Here is an 11337-nt window from a genome sequence, read left to right on the forward strand (position 1 = left end):
AGTAGCACTCCTTATTTAATGTGTGGGAAAGATGATATGGGAAAATTCCTGAATTTCTCATCAAAGGCCAATTTCAGAGGGCAGCATAGGGAGTACAATATATACTTCCACCAAGAGTAATGGAGGACAGTGGTGAAAAGACCTATAATTGGGAAGGTAGGCATAATTTAAGACTTAAAAAAAAAAGAAAAGATAAAAGAAACCAGGGGTACAGAGAGGAACCTTCATACACCCAACAATAGTCCCACAGGTTGTGACCTGAAATTTTAACATCTAAAAAACCACCCAACCTGGAGAGGAAAAGAGGCAGGGGATGCAGGAGGAGGTGATGGGAGAAAACACAGAGACCCCAGACCATATAATCAGCAACAAAGTGATTGTGTGATGTCTCTTTTCTCAGTTGAGTTAGATATGACCTACTGGTTCTAATGGAAATCAATTTAAATCTATTTTCTTAATCCAAAAGTTCAACTAAATGGATTAATGGTTACACTTGACAGGATTACATGTTATAGCACAATTTATATATTTCAAATGAACAAAAAGTTAGTATCACTTATAGGATCTTAAGATAAATTGCTTTGAATGTGAGTTTCCTTTCTACAACTTTAAGGTCTACAAGACATATCTAGAAGATTTACTGCTGTGAAATGAAATCAGTTTAAATAGAATAGAGGGGGAGGGGTGCTTGTGTAGCTGAGGGAGTTTCATATGTTCTTTCAACATTCTTAGGTGCCAAAGCTCTTATAGGACAACTTTGATGCTATAGGAATTCTGCCATTTTGCTAGCAGATATGGCTCTTGAGTTCATCACTCCATTAGAACTATTAACTCCATTCATATTATTGTTATAAATCTCACAAAGGGAAGGTGCTTCTGAGTATTTAGGTCCACATTCTATTTTATGCTGAATATTCAGTTTTCATAAATTTTTCTTGGAGGCCGAATTAGCATCCCTGTCCATTTTGTGTCATGTGTGTCATCTTCTAGACCCCAGCTAACTGTGCCATCTCCTACTGTTTTCTGGTATTCTTTGAATTCTTCCAACATGAGGGGCTTCTATTCTTGAACTTGTAGGGGCTGCCATCTTGCATCACTGTTCTCAAAGTCCAGCCAATCTATTTGTTTCTAGTGTATAAACTTAATAATGAGTTTGTGACCACCCAAAACACTTAGTTTAACCCATTCCACAACTTGGATGGTACTCCTAAGATTAGCCATGTCACATTTAGATGCCAGTGGTCACAAAATAACGTAACTGATATGCAGTTTTAGCAGTCGGTAAGAGGTTTTTTGGTTTCTTAATCTTTTTAAAAATTTCCTGAAGGAGAATGGTGTGGGAGTCAAGTAGTGAAGTACTGGATAAACATTTGTTCTGGAATCAGATGGACTTTGACTCAAATAATGTTTTCTCCAACTGCATCACTTATAATCCAAATATGTGACATATGATCTTCAGTTTCCTTACCTACAAGCTAAAATCCAGCTTGCATAAGTTTTGTCTATTGTTTAAAAAGATAACTACAAAAATATAATGCACTAGGTTAGAATCACGACAGCAAATAAAGTTAGAAAATTAAAATGATGGCAAAGGTTGGAAAGGGGACTTAAGTAACAACAAATGCTTTTGATTTCCTGCTACATAGGTTATATACATACATGGTCTATAGTTGACCATAGTGGCTAACTGCTCGTGGCCCTAATGAGAGCTTTAAGGACATCCTAGACATATAATAAACTAGGAGAAATTGTGGGAAAATGAGAGATTCTTAAATAAATATTTAGAATCTCCATTTATGCTTGACCCTTTAGACATGTCTTAGAACTGTATTTTATCAAATGTGATCAGGTTCTGTGATTTGAATTTCCATAGGACTTCTTTCTGTACATGGCAAAGGCTTTTCAGAATTAAAGTTCTTGTAGACCAGGTAAAAGGAATCTTCCTTCTTTCAATAACCATTATTGTCCTCTATTACCCATAATAATTCATTATTTTGCTATTTGATAGAGGCAAAGGCAAAGTCACATCAGAGCCTGTCTTCTTTAAGGCTTCATATCCTTCCCCTAGCCTCCAGCTGTTTGACACAAAGTGTGAAGTTCAATAAACAACAATTTAGAAAAAATATTCTATGCATCTTTTGCCAAGTTTCCACATTATATCTCAATAACTGACTGTCAAGAAAATGTCAAACAATAAACAGACATCTTCTTCAGAGGTGAAAATTGCCAAGGGTCCCTTTATTCACCTCCTTTAACATAATAAGTCTTGCATAGATTTCTTTCTCTCTCCCACAGAGGAGATTTTGTACTTTGTCCAGGAAGTTTAAGAGAATGATTATTTTCCCATGAAATGAGTCATTAAAAGGCACATAGCCATACTTAACTACATAAGTTTCAGCACTAGATTGACTACGATGAGGAATTTTACAAAGTTTTTCTGAAGATTATTTGTAGCCATAGGAAAAGAACATTAACACTGCTAAGTGTGTTGTATATATGAGGAAAACTTAGTTCTTGCTAGTAAAACAGCAAATGTTCATGTTATTAAATGTATTGTACTTAAACTCCCTCATATATCACATTTTAAGTCCCCACTGAAAATTTTGTATGGTCAATATTAAATGTTCACACATTCAAATGAATACTAACATTATTTTCTCTGATTACAACTGAACTCTTTTTCCAAAAGAAATTATATAAACCCATGTTCCCCAATAAAAATTATTGTAGTGGGAATGTAAACGTGATAAGTAATATCCTGTATACTTTAAACTGCCTATACTGCCACATTTTCCAGGATCCCTGGAAATTAAAATAAGTACATTTTCATATGTATATATTGGATTTTGGCCCAAGATAACAATCATTTACTTCATTTATATTCTTTCATATCCTGTGACCTTGATTTCAGCATGGATCTCTCACTCTTAACTTTCTACTCTGTTTAGCCATACTCTAAATTTAAAGCCTAAATTTAGGTTATAATCAAGAATAGGAGTTAAACAATAGTTCCTACTTGGAGAGAGTAAAATGGGAACAGGGACTCTGGATTACTTACTTCTTTGTTTTTTCATTAAAAAAAATTGAAGTATAAATATCATGGAGTAAAGCCCCATGAATCATCACAAAATGAAAAAAACTCAGGAGACTATCATCAAGGTCAAGAAATACAATGTGACTTGTACTAAAGAAGATATCTCTTGTCCCTTCCCAACCACTGTCTCAGTTCTCTGCACTAAAGGTAACCAATATCATTCTGTAATGCCAAGGAATAGTTTTGAACCTTTTATAAGTACAATCATACGGCTTGTGTGTGTGTGTGTGTGTGTGTGTGTGTGTGTTTGCGGTATGCGGGCCTCTCACCACTGTGGCCTCTTCCGTTGCGGAGCACAGGCTCCAGATGTGCAGGCTCAGTGGCCATGGCTCACGGGCCCAGCCGCTCTGCGGCATGTGGGATCTTCCCAGACCGGGGCACGAACCTGTGTCCCCTGCATCGGCAGGCGGACTTTCAAACACTGCGCCACTAGTGAAGCCTGTGTGTGTGTTTTAAGACAATTCTTTGAGTAGTTTTAGATGCATAGTAAAACTGAAAGGAAGGTACAGATATTTCCCATATACATTCTGAACTTACATATAAATAGCCTTCTCCAACATCCTCCACCAGAGTGGTACATGTGTTACAGCTAATGAACCTATATCAACACATCGTCATCACCTGGAGTCCATAGTTTACAGTTTACTCTTGATGTAGTACACTCTATAAGTACAGACAAATTTATGACATCCAACCCCTGGCAACTACAGATCTTTTTACCGTCTCCTCAGTTTTGCCTTTTCCAGCATATCATGTAATTGAAATCATACATTATGTAACATTTTCAGATTGGCTTTTTCACTTAGTAATATACATTTAAGTTTTCTTCATGTTTTTCCATGGCTTAATAGCTCATTTCTTTTGAGTGCTGAATAATTTTCCATTGTCTGGATGTAACACAGTTTATTTTTCATTCATGTACTGAAGGACATCTTCGCTGTTCCAAGTTTAGGCAATTATGAATAAAGCTTCTATAAACATCCAGGTGCAGGTTTTCGTGTAGACATGTTTTCAGCTTCTTTGGGTAAATACAAAAGAGTGTGATTGCTAGATCATTTGGTAAGAATGTGTTTAGTTTTTTAAGAAATCAGAAACTGTCTTCCAAAGTGGCTGTGCCAGTTTGCATTTCCCCCAGCAATGTAAGAGAGTTCCTATTGCTCCACATCTTCACCAGCATTTAATGCTGTCACTGTTCCAGATTTTGGCCATTCTAATATGTATGCAGTCGTGTCTCAGTGTTGTTTTAATTTGCCTTTTCCTGATGACATATCACGTGGAACATCTTTTCAAATGCATTTTTGCTACCTGCAGATCTTCCTTGGTGAGATGTCTGTTAAGATCTTTGGCTCATTTCTTAACTGGATTTTCTCATAATTAAGTTCTTGTATTTTTTGGATAACAGTCTTTAGCAGATGTATCTTTTGCAATATTTTCTTCTAGTCTGTGTCTTGTGTTCTTATTCTCTTGACATTGTATTTTGTAAAGCAGAGATTTTAATGAAGTTCAGCTTATCGAGTTTGTTCTCTCGTGGACTGTGCCTTTACTCTTATATCTAAAAAGTCATAGCCACAGTCAAGGTCATCTAGATTTTCTTTTATGTTATATTCTAGGGGTTTTAAAGTTGTGACTTTTACATTTAGGTCTATGAGCTATTTTGAAGTACTTTTGGTGAAGAGTGTAAGGTCTGTGTCTAGATTCATTTTTTTTGCATGTGGATATACAGTTGTCCCCCCAAAAATTGTTGAGAATCTCATCTTTGTTCCATTGTATTGCCTTTGCTCCTTTGCCAAAGATCTGATGACTAAATGAATATTGGTCTATTTCTGAGCTTTCTATTCAGCTACATTGATCTATTTTTTCCTCAATACCACACTGTCTTGATTACTGTAGCTTCATAGTAAGTCTTAAAGTTGAGTAGTGTAAATCCTCCAACTTTGTTCTTCTCCTTCTGTGTTGTGTTGGCTATTCTGGTTCTTTTGCCTCTCCAAATAAATTTTAGAATCGGTTTGTCTGTATTCACAAAATAACTTGTTAGGATTATTATTAGTATTTTATTGAATCAATAAATCAATTTGGGAAGAAATTACATCTTGACAATATTGTCTTTCTATCCATGAACATGAAATATTCCTCCAGTTATTTAGTTATTTGATTTCATTCATCAGTGTTTTGTAGTTTTCCTCATATAGACCTTGTACATATTTTGTTAGATTTATACCCAAGTACAGTATTTCATTTTTGGGGGGTGATAATGTAAATGTCATTTCATTTTAAATTTCAAATTCTACGTGTTTATTGCTAGTATATAGAAAAGCAATTTGACTTTTCTATGTTAACCTTGTATCCTGAAATCTTGCTACAATCACTTATTAGTCCCAGATTTTTCTTTTTCTTTTTTTTTTTGGCAATACACAGGTCTCTCACTGTTGTGGCCTCTCCCATTGCAGAGCACAGGCTCCGGACGCACAGGCCCAGTGGCCATGGTTCACAGGCCCAGATGCTCCACTGCATGTGGGATCTTCCCAGACCGGGGCATGAACCTGTGTCCCCTGCATCAGCAGGTGGACTCTCAACCACTGTGCCACCAGGGAAGCCCCCCAGGATATTTTTTTGGTAATACTTTCAGATTTCCTGCATAGATGATTATTTCATCTATATTTAAAAAGGCAGTTTTACTTCTGCTTTCCCAATCTGTATACCTTTTATTTCTTTTTCATGTCTTATTACATTAGCTAGAACTTCCAACACAATGTTGAAAAGGAATGGTGAGAGGCGACACCCTTGCCTTGTTCCTGATTTTAGTGGGAAAGCTTCAAGTTTCTCACCATTAAGTATGATGTTAGCTATAGGTCTTTTTGTGGATATTCATTATCAACTTAAGGAAGTTCCCCTCTATTCCAAGTTTATTGAGAGTTTTTATTATGAATGGGTACGTTTTCTTCACCTATTGATAATATAGTTTTTCTTTATAGCCTATTGATGATGATAGATTACATTAATTGATTTTCAAATGTTAAATGAGTCTTGCTTACCTGGGACAAATCCCACTTTGTCATCATGTAAAATTCTCTTCATACATTGTTGGATTTGATTTGCTACTATTTTGTTGAGGATTTTTGCATCAATATTCATATTCATAAGAGATATTGGTCTAAAGTTTCTTTTCTTGTAATGTCTTTGTGTGATTTTGGTATTAGGTCATGCTGGCCTCACAGAATGAATTAGGAAGTCCTATAAAGGTAATAAATGTGTCCTTCTTTCTCTATAAGAGACTCTAGAGAACTGATATAATTTCTTCTTTAAATGTTTTGTAGACTTTACCAGTGAACCTGTCTGGGCCTAGTCTTTTCTGTTTTGGAAGGTTGTCAGTTATTGATTCAATTTGTTTAACAGATATAGTCCTACTCATATCATCTATTTCTTCCAGTGTGAGTTTTGGCAAATTGTATCTTCTAGTAATTGGTCCATTTCATCTAGGTCATCAAATTTTGTGGGCATAGAGTTTTTCTTAGTATGTCCTTATTAACCTTTTAATTTCCATGGGATTTGTAGTGATTTTCTCTGATTTCCAGTGTTAGTAATCTTTGTCCTCTATCTTTTCTTCTTAGTTAACTTGGCTAGAGAATTATAGATTCTATTGATCTTTTCAAAGACCCAGGTTTTGGTTTCACTGATTTTTTTTTTTTTCTAATGGTTTCCTATTTTCAATTTCATTGATTTCTGCTCTACTTATTATTTCCTTTCTTCTGCTTCTTTTGGATTTAATATGCTTTTCTTTTTCTAGTTTCATGTGGTACAAATTTAGATTATTGATTTTAGATCTTTCTTCTTTTCTAATATATGTGATTGTTGCTATAAATTTCCCTTTAAACATTGTTTTTATGCTACATCCCACAAATTTCAACAAGTTGTATTTTCATTTTAATTTAGCTCAAAATATCTTTTGATTTCTCTATACATAGCAGTAAAATAATCTTTGTAAAATATGAAAATTTAATCCTATCATTTCCCTCCTTTAAACTCTTCAGTGGCTCCAAAGATAAAGTCCAAAATCCTATCATGTCTTGCAAGACATATGGTATGATCTCTTCCAAAAACTCCTTATTGAAGTTCTTTACACAAAATATACTATGGTTATAATAATACACAACATAAACCGAACTACAGATCGTCACTTTTCTTGATTTATTCATCCACCTGACAAATACAGAATGCTAACCACATTAGAATATGGTAGTTCCATATGTATTTTCTCACTTAATCTTCAGAAAATTATTGGAAATACGTTCTATTCTTACATTTTTACATATGGTAAAGAGTGAAGCTCAGAGAAACTAAGAAATTCACTTAAAGTCAAACAACTATGAAATAATGGAATTAGAAATAAAATTTGCAAATTGTTCTTCAAAACTCATTCTCCCATTTCTTCAAAGGCTTCTAAAGTTGTAGTATAATGAAAAAAGATAAGGCAAGCAGATTGAATAGGATCAGAATTTTTGAAAATTCTGGCCTTCCCTTCAGATTACCTTGCCCACAACAAACTATACCTTTCTTAAGCAATTCAAGCAGAGATTACACAACTAGGAAATCTACACTTGGTATTAAAATTTTGCCATGTTATATACATACATTTGACAATGATTTACTCTCTGTGGGCATTCTGCATTCTTACATAATATTGTTATCAACATTGTACATACACTAGAACATATATGTCCATACTCTTAGATAATCGATCAGAACAAGGGTTCTCTATCTTTAATAGACCTCATTATTCCCACTATTGGACAACAGAAAAATTTTAGCTGGACACATAACTGACCACCTGAGAATACATTTTCCAGCCTCACTTGTAACTTGTGTGGCCATGTCACTAAATTCTCAATCATGGTATATGAGCAGAACTAATATGTACACCTTCCATATGACTTGTTTAAAAGTAAATTGATTGCCTGGGATTTATTTCCCCTTCTTCCCATAAATCAGCATATGGATACTGCAGCAATCTAAATTTAACCATGAAGACAAAATCAAAACCCTAGGAAATCATACAGAAATATAGAATTAGCCTAGGTCACTAAATAGACCAGGCAGTACTTGAAAGGGAAATAAACTTATATATCTTTTACTTTGTTAAATAAAGTAGCTTAGTTTTTACCTTAACACATTTCCCAAAAGTCAAATTCAGGGCTATCTCATTATGTTTCAAGGAATCTCTATCATATTTAATGCACATTTGTTCACAAACTGTTTTGTTTAAATCATACTTCCCTAACCATACATTTTTAATATGTTCTTCACATAGTGGTACTCAATATATATTTGTTGATATATTTGTTTTCATGTTTATGAAATTAACATAGAAAGGAGTTTATCACCTAGTTAAATTCTCTAAGGACTCACAGTCTGAATAAATAGTTGAACATTAAACTGCTGGTTAGCAATGTCTAGAGCCTTGACACTTTGGCCCTTCTTCCTCTCTGTTTTCCAAAAGACAGACTGATTGTCTCATTTTTTCAATTCTTTGATTTATGGTGATTGATTCATCATTTAAAAATGCATGCCTAAGTAACAAAATTCAATGACAGGTTTCAGATCTGCAATTCTAGTAAAAATTTTAGTATGTAGGACTTCTCTTGTATTGGAGAGTCTGTGATAGTTTAAATTATCTTAGGTAATTGTCAATTACAGAATCATGCTGACTTCTCAAAGTATTTCTTAATAAATTAGTTAATATATATATCAAAACATAATCATTAAATAAGCACTAATCCAATAGAAATATGAGGTTTCTATGTAATTTTATATTTTCCAGTAGCTACATTAAAAAGAAGTAAAAAAATAAAATATATTTACTTAACCCAATATATTCAAAAAATTATTATTTAAGCTTGTAATCAATATAAAAATTATTAAGGAAAATTTTAGGTTTTTTTTCCTATAAAGTTTTTAAAATATAGTGTCTATTTAACACTTATAGTACATCTCAATTTGTTTCTCTTTTTTTTTTTTTTTGCGGTACGTGAGCCTCTCACTGTTGTGGCCTCTCCCGTTGCGGGGCACAGGCTCCGGACGCGCAGGCTCAGTGGCCATGGCTCACGGGCCCAGCCACTCCACGGCATGTGGGATCTTCCCGGACTGGGGCACGAACCCGTGTCCCCTGCATCGGCAGGCAGACTCTCAAACACTGCGCCACCAGGGAAGCCCGTACATCTCAATTTGGACTAAATTTTTATCAAAAATATTAATGTGTATACAGAGTTCATAAAATTTACACATGAACAATTAGATTAACAAGCTCAAATGATTCCAATCATATTTTTAAATATTTTAGTTTTAAAATTAAAATAAATACAAAATAAAATTAAAAATCTAGTTCCTTAGTTCCACTAGCCTCTTTTCAAGTACTCAATAGTCACATGTGGCTAGAAACTATTATGTTGTATAGTGTGGAATTTTTTGTTGACCATTTTCATGGAGATTGAAAATGTTCATAACTTATTGGTAAGAAAGTGGTCATATTTTTTAAAAGGTATTTTGATATCACAGTTCAGGTATCTTGTTGTGCGAACATTACTACATAGGGAATATTTCAAAAAATAAGAACTTTTATTCATTCTTACTTAAGTTATTATTTAGCCTTACTTAAGGCTTTGGTCACTAAGATCCAACCACTAAGCCACAAACTATAGCCTGAAGATACTGATGGATTTCTAAGAATATTAAACTTGCTCTTAACTTGTCAAATTCTGATTAAATAGGTTTTGTATTTTTGCAAGGTCTATGGGTAGAGGATAGAAATTTCAATACTTCTTTTAATTTATTTTGTTTATCTAATATAATACAGTGGAAAATCATATATATAAGAAATTTCCAGAAGAGCAATAAGATAAAATTATAGCCAATGGAACTGTTGCTTCAGCAGAGATAGAATAATAGGGGTCAGATTTACCTTCATGACTGAACTAACTAAAAAAATGGACAGAATATATTAAGAAGAAACAAAACAAAACAAAACATTGAAGATACCAGCTATCAGGCAACAAAGGACAGTAATCCACAAGAGATGGGAAACAAAAGAGGTGAGCTTTATGAGTGCCCAGCTTTCCGGCTGGAGAGAGTTTCCTGTCTGTGGCTCAAGGAGGGGGACCTAGGGAACTAAATACTTTCTCTGAGATGAAGAAAATTGTTATTCGGGGAGGACAAGGAGCTAGAGTTTCCAGAGTAGGGTACCAGAGAGGAAAGAACTCTTCAGAGAAAGAACTTCAGAGACAGCAGAGAAAAGCTCTCATGTCTTAAGCTTTGTATACTGGTCAGCATATCTGTGAGAGGATAAATACCCAAACCCTGAATAAACAATGGAAAGGTTTAGAGCAAACAATCTTCTGAATTCTCACAGTGTGTGAGATGGCTGGTTATAACAGGCAGAATGGAAAACTTCTTAAGTGACAAAGGAACATTATGCAGAATAATCAGAATGGTTTTGCCGCAATAGTGGGACAAATTATACCTAGACTAAATGCTGTTCTGTCTTTGTATAACAAAGATTAAAAGCAAGCCTTGAAGGATCAAAAGTTTCTAAACAATTTAAATGTATTGCCAAACAAAGTTCAAAATGTTTGTAGGACTTCAAAAACACCCAGTACTCAACAAGGTGAAATTCTCAAAGTCTGGTAACATACACAACATTTCCAGGCATGAAAAGAAGCAGGAAAATAGAACACTTACTGAAGAGATAAATCAGTAGATGGAAACCCAAACACAGGTATTAAAATTAGCAGAAAAGGGCATTAAAGCAGTTATTATACTTGCATTCCATATATTCAGAAAGCTACCTGGAGACACAGATGATATAAAAGAGACCCAAGTTGAAATTTTAGAGTTGAAAACTACAGTGTCTGAGATACGAATAATATTTCAATAGAATTATTGAAATTTCTATCCTCTACCCATAGCAGTTACATAGCACCTGTCTTGTGACAAATACTTTACATGACAGCAGATTAGACATTGCAGAAGAAATAAAGAGAACTTGAAAACACAGCAACAAAAACTATTTATAATAAAATATACAGAGAAAAGGGAATGAATAAATGAAAAATGTAAGTTTTGAGACAACTTTAAATGTCTGAATATATGTGTAATTATATTTCATAAAGGAGAGTGGGTGGGTCAGAAAATTATTTGAAGAAGAATACCTGATTTTTTCCAAATTTGATGAACACTATAAATCACATATTAAA

At 34.1% G+C, this 11337-nt stretch overlaps 1 pseudogene; it reads right to left on the minus strand.

The window, feature by feature from the left end:
- Window positions 1-615: 615 nt before the first annotated feature.
- Window positions 616-1087, minus strand: LOC116758574 (annotated as a pseudogene).
- Window positions 1088-11337: the final 10250 nt, after the last annotated feature.

The sequence above is a fragment of the Phocoena sinus genome, chromosome 1, assembly GCF_008692025.1.
Source record: "Phocoena sinus isolate mPhoSin1 chromosome 1, mPhoSin1.pri, whole genome shotgun sequence".
Classification (NCBI taxonomy): Eukaryota; Metazoa; Chordata; class Mammalia; order Artiodactyla; family Phocoenidae; genus Phocoena; species Phocoena sinus.